The sequence below is a fragment of the Chelmon rostratus genome, chromosome 18 (assembly GCF_017976325.1).
Source record: "Chelmon rostratus isolate fCheRos1 chromosome 18, fCheRos1.pri, whole genome shotgun sequence".
Taxonomy (NCBI): Eukaryota; Metazoa; Chordata; class Actinopteri; order Chaetodontiformes; family Chaetodontidae; genus Chelmon; species Chelmon rostratus.
In genome coordinates this window covers 2,622,790-2,635,605 of record NC_055675.1, presented here as the reverse complement: position 1 = coordinate 2,635,605, position 12,816 = coordinate 2,622,790, and positions in this window count along the sequence as shown.

Genomic DNA, 12,816 nt, shown 5'->3' with positions numbered 1-12,816 from the left:
ATCGGTGGGTTGTTTTTTTTTCTGAAAACACCTCCCTGTCATTGCTTGAAATGAAGTTGATGCGATTTTAAGCTTTAAGGTTGGAACACAAGGAAAATGATCTAAAAGAGGCTTAAAAACTCCATAGAGCTGAGGGGCAATGCAGATCAGGTGAGTGGGATGTGGGTCTGTCACTATGAACACATTGCATATCATTATTTTATCCATTGTTAATATAAACAAATACTGATTAGTGCAGCTTTAACATGACCAACATTACTTTATTTTAACCTTTTCATGTGGTCATAATGTAAAAAATGGACTGTGTAAACTATATGTGGGTATAGGTGAGTATAAGGATGCTGGGGCGTATGTGGCGGGTTTGGGAACCCACTGTGGGAAGCAGCCAGCAGAGGGGAGGGTGTCTAAGGGGGTGTACCACTCGGCAGCTTTACTGACAGGAAGCGGGCTGGCTCTGTCCCCACATTCCTCCAACAGATGTTTGACAGAGAAAATATTTTCACAGCTGGAGCAGGAAGGGAGGGAAAATATATGTTTTACGATACATCACACTGGAGGTGGCGAAAACTGAGGAAGAAAACCTCCACATGCCTGATATCTTACTGTACGTGAGCCTACGTACCGCCCTGAAGGCTGGCGTCGGGGAAATCCCGCTGGACGGTCAGTCACTGTCTCCCACAGCCCCCTGTGTTCATGTCCTTGTGTTGATAAGAGGAAAGTTATCCATTCATCATGTGGTCTTGCCTGTCTGATTAATGTAAGAAAACAGCCCCTGGTCTCTGTCACTAACACACTGCTATAATGTGAAGTGAGTGGTGGTGATGATAATGGTGTGGACGATGATGAAGCAACAGGGTTTTCTGGAAATGTGCACGATTAAGCAGTAAAAAGAGAAATTAGGAGTATCCACCTCTACGCCGATAACACAAATCAAAGCACAAGTCTGAACACAAAACCAAACAATGCAGCAGAGAGACAAATGTTGTAATGCAGCACTGTGCCAAAAGTGTTGACAAGAAGCAGAGTAGTTTCACATCTCTGTTTCATATGTTAGGAAGTGAGAAGTGGTCTGACAGCAGAGAGACTTCCAGCTGCAGTCGAGTGTACGTCTCCCAGGAGAGACGCTTCCCGGCTGTCTGAGCTCTGACACCAGAACCACCAGAGAGCAATTACTCTCCCCCTCCTGGGCTCGTCCTGAGCTGTTTGGACACAACTGAAACTGTTGAGATGACAATTTATCACCTCTCCGTAATCCCCCTCCCCTCCAACGCCAAACCCACAAACACTTCTACAAACAGCTTATTGGCAGACAGCTCACTGCTTGATGCGTGTAGCAGAGTCCTGTATTATCCACTCTCTAAAATATTATGTATCATTTAGCTGTTTGGACATATTGTTTAAGTTTAGTTATTATTGATAAGTTTGTAAAAGGCGCACATTCTGCAACACATTGCATTCACTGAGTTTGAGTTTTGATGGTTTGCTCCTACTGGCCAGTCAACAGGCCAACCCCAACAAGGCCCTGTACCTCAGGAGGTCTGTGTCGTCATGCCTTTCAAATCGACTGATCCGCCACCTCTGTGGTTAAGGTCTGACTAAACTGAGACACGTAAAAACACATTGTTGGATGCACGGTTATGGCTAAGACCCTAACCCGTGGTCATGGTTACAAGTTTTGTTAAATAGTCTTCATCAATATTTTTTACATTTTCTCGTTCCATGAGAAACAGAAGACACTGACAAAACAAAACTGACTCCATTAAACAAAATAACTGTGACGAAATCTTCATACAATATCACCGATGTAAGAAAGGGGCCAATGAAATTGAATTAAAAAGAAGTTTTCCTGAATCATCTTCCCAGTGGCCATCAACAGTGCACCGTCACCAGTGTTAAAGCCTGGATCTCGCTGCACCCTGTTGAGGCAGCATCAAGCGTCAGATGGTGATGGGAAACGTATACGATGGCGACAGCGGGGCTTGGTTGGAAGAGACAGATCAACATTTGGACCCAAATGAAAAGTGAGTGTGTGGTAATGTAAATACCACTACTAAAAATATAAGGGATGAGGTCAACTAAACATGACTAAGATGGATTTTTGATCTCAGGATTAAGACTAAGGCTACATTTAAAAATAGCTGAAAAAATGAACTCTAGTTGAAAGAAAACACTGTGGGTTGGACGAAGAATGCACTCAGCCTCAACACTTCTTCCCTAAACCTGTGATTAGACTTTAGCACAATAAAACCAACGAGACAGATGAGTGACACCAGGGACAAACATTAATGAAAGCCACGACAATCATCCCAATCACCTATACACATCACAAAACCAGAAAAGGTCATCTATGATTGGTTGGGTCCAACGTAGTCTGCTGTATTTCTGGGCCAAGTCACGGGAGGAATTCATGACTCCACCTAATCACTGTGACTATTTTGAAAGGCAAAAATACTGTGCCGTCATTAGAGGTTTTCGCAGAAGTGTGTGCCCTCTGTCAGAGGCAGAGTCTCCTCAGGCCACTTGATCCTTTGCTTCTGGGAGAGGAAGTCATTACCTGCATGACCACAAGAGTTTGCCTTCAAGGAAAATGTGAACATAGGTTGTTTGAAGCATGTGAACAAACATCAGATGGTGTGTCGGGAGAGGGTACCTTGACATTAGCCCATACAGTCCATTTACCTCGATCTGAACTCTCTCCTGAATCCCCTCTGTTGTGACAGCTGTGAGGTCTGTGTTTGAAGATCCTCTCAGTGGAAGGAAAACATGGCCTGGGAGAGGATCAATATCCCTCCTGTTATTATTGCTGGTGTGGCCTGGATGGCTGTGGAGTCTCGCCAGGGTCAGCAGGTAGCTGTCAGTCAGAGACCACCTGAGGAGACTTGTGCCTCTGACAGTGGGCCGTTGAGGCTGGACACAGGGACAAAGGATAAGTACCTCATTTACAGCACACAGGCAGAGCCAAAGTGCCTGTGGGTACTGATAATGAGTAAAAGTTTAAACCAGCGTCTTCCACTAGAACCTATAAACATATACTAAGATGTCTTAAGCAACCAACCCCCTGACACCATAACAGCAGTAGCTGTATTGATGCCCAAATGTCACTGTGAGAGAAAACACAAGCTATGAAATAAATTTTGCAGGTTTTCTTCATTGGATTTGTCCTACGGCTCAATCACAATCACTTCAGAGAGCAGTCCAGTACTAATGTTTGTATTTTCAGTACACTGAAGAGAATAATTACTCAATTACAACTTATTCAGAATGAAGTCTTTTCAAGCAAGTATAAAAGTGATGAAGGCAAGAACTGAGACAGATCACAGCACTGATTAACCTGATATCTTCCTCATTGTGAGAACGTGCTGATGAGCGTGCTGTCTGTTTTGTTGGAGCTCTCTTTCCAGTCTCTTGTTACAGCGTCATTGCTTATACAGGTGCATGGACGACAACCCCATTCATCTGTGTCAATGACTGGACTGGCTGCTCATCACTGAACTGGAGAACTTTGCCTTTTCTTTGGGTTGGATTGAAAACAGGCGTGAAACAGGCATGCGTCTCAGGCTGGCAACACGGGGCTCTGACCCTGCGACTGCACTGCTCAGAGTAGCGAACACCGGGGGATGAGCATGTTTATGCTTAACACTTATACTGGCTGTAGCAAATGTCTGTTTGAGGCAGTTCTTCTCAGTCGCTATCAAGGACCAGAGGTAATTGTAATAAAAATAAAAGTCCTTCTGAAGTCTTACAGAGACATGTCTTTGACCTTAACAAGATAGCAACATTTCTTCCAAGCTAGAGAGAAACGAATGGGAAATGATAGTTATTTGGCCGATCTGTCTGTTTCTCCATATAGTTATGTCAACAGCTCCTGGCCAGACTGCTATAAAGTTGAAACAGATATACATGGTGCTCATAATTTTGCTGACCTGCAGCTTTTCCTGTAGCACAACTGAAAATCTCTCAATGACCAACAGTTTAGCCTGTGGGAAACTTTCTCAAATGGATGATTTCCAACACCAACACCGATTGAGCACCAACATCAAGGAGGATAACATATCCACTTGGACACAAAGACACATACTTTAGCTAAATAACAACACAGTCTGTTGTGAAATGTACTGGTCACATTCATGGTCATGGTAGGAGAAACCCTTTGCCTTGGCATTGTCCAATGAGTTTCCAGTCACACCTGACAAGATCAACTGTCAGCTTTAACCATATCTAATAATCTATGCAATGAAATTTACTGAGCACATTCATGTTCCCATGGGGATAAGCCCTTTGATTTGATTGGCTCTAATGCCTTTCCCGTAGCGCCACATTTACAGTTCATCCCGTCACTGGTGAGGCAGTAGGAAAATGGCAGCTGTCAGTTTGTTTCGCCTACAGTTTGATATTGTGAGGTGTAGTTAACATCGCAGCCTCGAGAGGCCCCTTGCTGGGATCCATAATTTTAGTCTAAGATAGCTAATTTGTCACCATGTAAAACTAGTTTGTCTTTGTTCTTGGTAGTGTCCTCTGTGACAAATGGACTTGAATGAATACAAAGATGTAGGTCAGGTGTATACCAGTACACTGAAAATATGTGCAAACTGTGAAAGGTGAGTGCCATCCCATCTGAGATTTTTACTGAACCACTTGGCGTGGTAGTTATCTGAGACGTTTGTACGAAAACTGAACATTAAAATCAATTTTGATGAGGTCAAACACAAGACAATAAAATTTTGGTTGGTCAGGAGAAACAGAAAACAGCATGAAAAGTGATTTTTTTTAATAAATATTTTTTTTTCTATGCAAAATATAAAACATTAAACATAATGTCCGGTGATCCCTCAGCAGTTAGACATGTCAAATGGGCATTTTCTGCTCGTCTGTTAGATGACATGCTCGTAGCTCCACACTGAGCGACCCTGTGTATTTTCCTTCTTGCCAGGATATTGCCTAAAACAAACCTGGGGCACCCCACAGCCCCGTCTGCGCTTGTTTAACATTTCAGTTGTTTGCTCAAGTTTGTCGACTTGGACTTTTGCAGGCGGCTGGTTCTGTGTTGTCAGGAAGACAAGTTTATAATTTAGTTCCTGTTAATGTTCCAGTAACGCTGAGGACTTTACCACATGTACACATTTCAATGGGCTTAAAAAACATTCCACACAATGCACATGTGTGCGCATGTTAGCTGTAGCGTGTGAAACCATGCTACATAGAGTTTAGTGCAACTTTATAGAAGACGCTTGTGTAGCTTTCCCATGTCCATTTGACACATTAATGTACTTGCTGAACCAGATCCTGGACGGAAGTTTTAAGCCTGAGCACTGTCTTGGGATGACAAAGAACAGCATGTGGCTAAATATTCTCTGTACACATGGACTGCGGAGTGTTTCCTTTTGTCTTTTGGCTCTTACTTCAAGATCAATATGTGCTGAGTGAATTTAACTGTACAATGACTGTTAGTAATGCATTATGGATTCAAGCTGGGTCCTGTCTAAGTGACTGAGCTTGTTATAGTAGACTCCACCTGACCTGAGGCCAAACTGTCACAGTGCCAGGAATATAGCTATTTAATCACAGTATATTCTATCTCTCTGGCAATGGGAAGAATCTGCAGTACAATGCAGCTCAGGAGGAGGGGATGAGATGAAATGGTAGTTCAAGTTGGCTCAGGTTTAAAAGAAAAATAAGCGAAAGTAGAAGTCGTGACAGGGGCTGACCGGAGTCTGGGATCCAGTGTCTTGCCTGCTAACTGTCGAGCTCTTTTCACTGCTCCATAGGCCCAGCCTGGACCACAGCCTCTCTGTGAAAAGAGCAAGGATTAAGACAGTTAGAGATAAAAACAAAGAGGACACATTGCCTCTCTTCCCCTGAGAGCACCCCACAGCCACACAATGATAGCGTACAATGGGATGATGTGTTCTTTTGGCCTGCGCCGGATGTGTCATCTCGCGCTGCTGTGCAGAACTTCTCAGCATTGTGTGCGGGCCTCTGCCTTTGTCACTGGGCAATACTAATACTTTGCAGATATTTCACAGTGGGTGAGTGCTTTCTTTCTGCCCAGGCAGCCTGGAGTTCCCTGACTCCCAGGGTCAGGAAGCAGGGAGGCCCTGGACCTGACTGGCCCGCAGAACCCCCTACTACAGCTGTGGGGGAGGAGGGGGGCAACGATCTGTGGTCTCTCTCTCACTACCTCTGTCTCTCTACCATGTTTGGGAAACTTCTTGAACACCTTGCAAACACTAATTTCCTTCCTAACCAAGGGACCATTTCAGAGTCCAATCTAAGCCGGTGTCTGCCTGGATTTAGGTCCAAACAAAGTATTGTCTCTGCAGCTTCCTCTTCAAAAATAGTATCAGTTGTGCCCTAAATGAGGTTAAGGTTGAACAACATTATCATCTCTCTTAACACAATGGATTTCTTAAAGCTTGATAACTACACCTTTAACTTAGAGATGACTAAATCTAGACCTTTTTTACTCAGGTGTCCCACATGGAGTCATTTTAGGTCCACTGCTGCAATTACTATAAATAATATTAGTAGTTTGGATAAGTGTTTTAAATTGGATTTTTATGACAATTTAGTTTAATTTTGATTAATGGATTGGACGCTCCTTTCATACCTAATCAAGATACTATCACCTGTTACCAATCAACCTGTTTACCTGTGGAATGATCCAAACAGGTGTTTTTGGCGCACTCCACAACTTTCCCAGTCTTTTGTTGCTCCTGTCCCGACCTGTTTGAGACATGTTGTTCAGAATAAGCATTTATTTACAAATATTGTTAATGAGGTAAAGTTTATGATTGAGTAGATGTCAACCAGGATCAACAAATGCTCACATTGTGTTTTATCTGTATTTTACACAGCATCACAACTTTTTTTTAGGCTACAGCGTATTTTATATATTATTGATATATTTTGTACCCCAAGTTAGTCTAGTTAGAACTTTTTTCTATTTTTACCTGCCGATATGAATGCACTGTCTGCATTGCTACTCTAGTAATTCATCATACTATTGACAATATAGGAATTTTTTTCTATTCCATTCACTTGCTTTGTATCTCACTTTCTTCTCACGGCCTTCCTCAGTCGAAGGTAAATGGACCTTTGTGGTGACAAATTATGAGTCAAGCTGCTGTTTCCGGGGTCAAGAATGAACTGTAAAATTCAGAGTTTTTCTCGTTTTCTGGAAGCAAAAACTACTGATCTGCACTTTCAAACACTGATTCTAAAAATATATTAAACTTATTTTGAGGAGCTAACTAAACTAAACAGTTGAAAATGAGGCAAGAGCCATTTACTTTTACCACACTGAGAGGTGTTTTTCTCACACTATAAGGCTGAACTACTGGATCATGGGAATTTAATGTGCATGGAACCACAGCTACACTTCAACCTATCACTACAGTACAGTGAACCAGTGGTCCAGATCTCAAACACCATGACCTTTACAAAATGCTAGATGGCCTTTTAATAGAGACAACACTGAATGTTTTGTACAATGCTCCACTAGACAAGCCGCCTTCTTGTTACAAGGATGCAACACTTAAGAATTCAGACCTGGTCAATAACACCTGAGGTACCACAGAAATAAACTACTTCATATACAACAATGAAAACTAATATATAAAAGGTGAAATTACAGAATACAACATACTAATGGCTGTTGCTGATAGCATAGAATATGGGGTTAATCAGTTAATTAGTATTTTCCTATTAACATTGAAAGGTGTGACTTCTAGTCACGAAAATTATCCCCCAACTCTGCAGTTCCTCTACGGTCAAGCACTTCAGTGCATTGCAGCATACTTTAAGTCACTGTTTTGGTTTTATGGCTCACTGCTCTCATTAACCCCTTTTCCTGCTGTATCAGGCAGCTGTTTGAAGCAAACAAAAGCTCAGATAAACCGAATGCACCTCTCGTTTGTATTTATTGATGTCATAAACTAGTTTCAGGGCTTTAATGCTGACTCGAAGCCTGGACGAGACGTAAAGTGAAATGACCAGAAAAGTGCAATCTGCAGATGTTATGGTCCGGCGCCCGTCTTTAGTGCGCTCAGAGAAAGAAGCCGAACCAGCAGCCATGGACATGCAGATGTGATATTTGTCATGACCACTTAGTGCTGTCTGCTGAGACGCGACCAGAGAGGAACTGAAAGGGTGGACAGAGGAACTGACTGTGTGAGAGCAGTCAAAAGGAACATTGCCCTTGGGCCTATGAAAGCACATTTTTTCTCCAATGTCATGGAGATTTCTTTTGCTAATGAGCTGTATCCATGGGCTATCAAGTTCTGCCAAATGCAGAGGGGAGTTGTTCCTTTGCTTAGTTAAATCATGGACAGTTTTGTGGCCCTAATACTTGGGATGTAAGCCTTTACGTAACTGTTAATGGGAACCTAGATCTACTTATCTTTGTGGAAAACAGGGTAATGAAATGGGTCTTTGTCAGTGGGAACACAGGACTAGGTGGTTTGTTGTGGAAGTGTTCGCACTATTTCACATTAGTTGGATATGCAGATTTTGTTTCGTCACTCATAAGCAATGAAAAGCCCCAAAGAAGAAAAGTCACTTAAACTTCTGAAAGTGAATTTTACAATTTTATGTTTGTTTTCTCCGTAAAATCATCAAATATTGTTCTCTTTCCATCCAGCAATGACGAGAGAAAAGCAAGTGGTGCAAAGAGTAATTTGCTCGCCCTGAGTTTTGCTTCTCAGGAAAGACACAAGCTTTTGTATCTTCTTAGTGGAGCTTTTTGGGGCCACATGCAGCCCTGAGGGAAAAGTTACTCTCAGCCTCGTCGTAGGCAGTACTATGCCACTGTGTAGAGCACAAAATGTTAGCAACCTCAGCAACATTTCTGCTGAACGTAGTCAAGGATCGACAGAACTGTCCAGTATTTGCACTCTTCTCTGCTCTTGGCGAAAGGAAGTAAATAGATTTTAAAGGCCTCACAAACCAAATGAGAAGCATAAGAAACTGCAGTTTTTCTCTCTTGAAAACAGTCAGAATGAGTCTACCGCTGAGATGCTATTTTATGTAACACAACACTCGAGCACAGAAACCAAACAGACTTTCGCCCATGGCACTTAACTCGATACATGATCCATGAACAATGCTTTGGTAAATGTATACACCTTAAAGAGCTTAGGCGATGTTAGCTATGCCCGGCGGGACATACCTTTGGTAAGTGGAATGGAATCCAGGGAGGAACTCCAGATACAGTAGGTTTGGAGCAGGGGGGGTATTTATCCTGGAGGAAAAACCACAAGACTGAGAGTAATCTCTCCTTCAACCCACAAAACAGACACACTGACATGTGACGAATGTGAGAACTGAACATTACTACCTTTCACTCACTTAATTCTGTGAATCTATACCGGAGTGATAATAAGCGGTGAAGGGTTCGCATAAAGCGTTGAATCTACATTTTAAAAGCTTGTACTTTGCTCTTCTTAACAGGCATACAGGGCGGATGAACACAAGGAAGAAAAGGATTTGAGGCACTCAACTCAATAAGTTTCTTTCTACCGCAGGCCCTCCATAAAAGGGAAGTGTGGTTTTGTGTCGGAGAGCTTTGAGACGATACAAAGACGCTCTCCTCTCAAAAGCATAACTTAACAGCTGTTTTAGCAATGCACAGAAGTGTGAATGCAACTTTTTCATGTTCAAGACAGGCCTTGTAGATGAAAGGCTCCTTTCATGGCCCTTGTGTGCTATAAAAATGGCCACTTGCAGCAGACTGGAACTCAGGGGAGGTAGATCCAGGTGGCCTTGGCACACAATGTCGGGGAAAACCACTTGTTTTGGTGTTGGAGTAATCTTCTAAGTGGAAACTTTACAAATGCCAAAAACTACAAATTTCTAATTGCAATAACTCAGAAGCATAAGACGCTTGGCCTCAGTAAAAACGAGCTCAGACTAGCGCTAGCAACATTACAAATGCACTTCTCAGTGAAGAACATTTTCTTACATGTGGTTTCAAGTGTTTGAAGCAAATTAAAAGACGCGACTGCGCCAGAGAAGGCGGCATTCTGTTGTCACGCTGCAGCTCTGCTAGACTCCAGCTCTCTCAAGTTCAAAGTGGAGTGCTCCCAGACTTATCTCGTTCTTGCCACAAGGGACCTCATTTATGACATTCTAAAGCCGAGCCGGGCCTGATTTCAACCAAAGAACACCCCATCCAGATTTTCAAAGGGCCAAAAAAAATTACTCTTCCAACATTTTTAGACTCCAGCAAAGCCTAAATGCTCCAACTACTGGATATTACTTGGCACAAATTTCAATCTCAGCCACATCTGTTCACAGTCCTGCTGTGAAAGAAGACACACACACACACACAAGCGGACACACTCACTGCTCTGATTGGATGGAAACAGTCCTGGAGAACATGTGAAGTGGTGTGGAGGTGGTACGTTTGAAAAGGGGCTTAATGAATTCATAAGTATAACAGTATGGCTCGGGCTGAATGGGAGGCCAGGCTGTTTGATGTGCAGCTCTGGTTCTGACCGCCGCCAAGACGCTGAATGTGAGACGCAGCCTTCGCTAACGTAGAGGTTATTGCTGCGCTGTGTGTGTTTCCGTGGCAGCAGAGCTCCTGTCAGCGGCTCCTGATGCTGTCAGATGAACACACACATATTTGTCTTCATGTTGAATTGTCTCTGGGAAGCCTGTAAACAGATGCCCTGGATGACTGCAGCCAGTGCAGACGTCAGATACGGTTAAGAAATTACATTCATAATCAATTTTTAATTATAATCGATTTTCATTTTCATGGATCTTCATTTTTCTTTTACCTTCACTTGCAGTCATCTATGAAAATTTATAGTGCTCTCTAGACCAGCACAAAGCATTTATCCTCTAAATTAGAGAGAGATCAAATCTGATTTATCAGAAACTACACAGGATTTAAGTGCCTTGCAATATAATACACATATATATTAAATGAATATAATGTCCACCATGGATTTTAAAAGGCCTACAGATGTAAGATGAAAAATACACACATTGATTTTCTTAATTAATCTTCCTATTCTGCTTTTATAGTGCTCAGTGGTGTTAATGGTGTGGGCGAGGAAATCAGGCTGCCTGCAGTTTTTTCATTTTTATCTCCACCAGAGTTAAGCCTGGAGGGGAGGGTGTGTTTGGTCGTATCCATGTGTGCATCTGTTTGCAGCTGGACCCACCAAATATTTTGTGTAATTCATGACTGTATGCTTAGTTTGGCATCTTGTTTCTGCTCAGGACAGTCAACTTAGTGAAAAACAAGGCTTACCTAGTCTGTTGAGGCCACTTTTTGGCCTTTGTTGTGCCCCTGAAGTGCACATTAAACTTTAATGTGCACTTTAGGGGTCTCATCTTGAACTGGAGCATCTGCAGATCAATCCCATAGCCAATATGTTACACTAAACTTAGGCTGGACAGGAGATGAATAAATCCCAGTTTTTGCTTTCTTTGCTGCCATCTTGACTGTAAATGTGGAGGAGATCTGCACTCAACTGAGTGGGAAGTGAATCTCTCCATCTCAGTGAGTGATCTCTCAATACGTGAATCACACAAAAAAATCATAAGATGACATAAACTTGTGAATTCGTTTCAGTGCAATACAACAATGATTTTATATGATTTAAGCTAAGAGTCATGGGATTTCATATTTTTATATGTTCAAAGTGGCAGTAGTAGATTTTTGCTGTAATGTGTTGTTATGAAGCAAATGTTGATTGCACAACGTAATGGTTGTAGGATACTTACGCTATCTGTGTTTGGATTGGTTCCCTTTAAGCCTCTCTTTCACCGTGCATCTTTGTCTGCCACTGGGTACGATCTCCTGGGAAGATGAAGGCTGACTGGTGATCCAGTCCGGCTGACACCAAATCTGCTTTCAAGTCTCCATTATAGCTTAAACGAATGAATGAACTCACACTCTTCCTCCTCATGTTTTCCTCTCCAGCCCCTGCTGTAGTCAGTTGCTTGTGTAAAGCAATGCTAAAACTGGGCTCTGTGGAAAACGGAAAGTGAAAGGAAAGTGCATTAGTGTAACTCACAAAAGTGAAGGAAAAACTTGAAATGCCGACATCTAAAATGGGCTGTTTTCATCAACACTATGTGAGCACATATGCTTGTGGATAAAACATTCAAACAGTTCAGCGCTTCAGCAGTTTCCTTCAACCAGGGGTTAGTGACATGTGTGCTCCTGCAGTAGTATTAGCTGCTAATGCTAACAGACTCATCTAGGGAAGCAGATTCACATATGGCGAATTTCCGTTTCCATTGAATATGTAGTTATGTATCAGTGTAGCTGCGTCTCCGACTCTTGAATTTGGTTTTCACTACATATCTTTACATCTCTATATTTTATTGTTAGGAATGTACTTTCACTATTTTTGTTATTTGTGATTTATTGGTTTTCTTGACTTTTTTCTAGTCTGCTCACATCTGCCTCTGAGTTAAATGCATTTTGTGAGTCACTACATGTTTTATCCAAATAAAAGAGTGGTCAAACAAAATATACTGCTATAAAAGACGTAAAGAAAAAATACAGTTAATTGTAGCAAAGCTGCCATGAATCCTCAGAAATATTCTCAGTTGCAAGCTGTTTCTTGTTCCCTCTGAGTCAAAGGGAAATATGGTGCTCTGACTTTTCCTCGGTATGTAAACACACTTCTTTGTTATTATTATTTTGAAAATCAGCACATTTGAAATATTTGCTTTTCATTTCCGGCCTGTTAGGAAAAAGACAACATCTGGAGAAGATATCATCCACTTCCTTTGCTTTGTCACGTAGTTACTGTGGCCATGGCAACAGGGCTCTGGGCGAAGGCAGCATTCAAC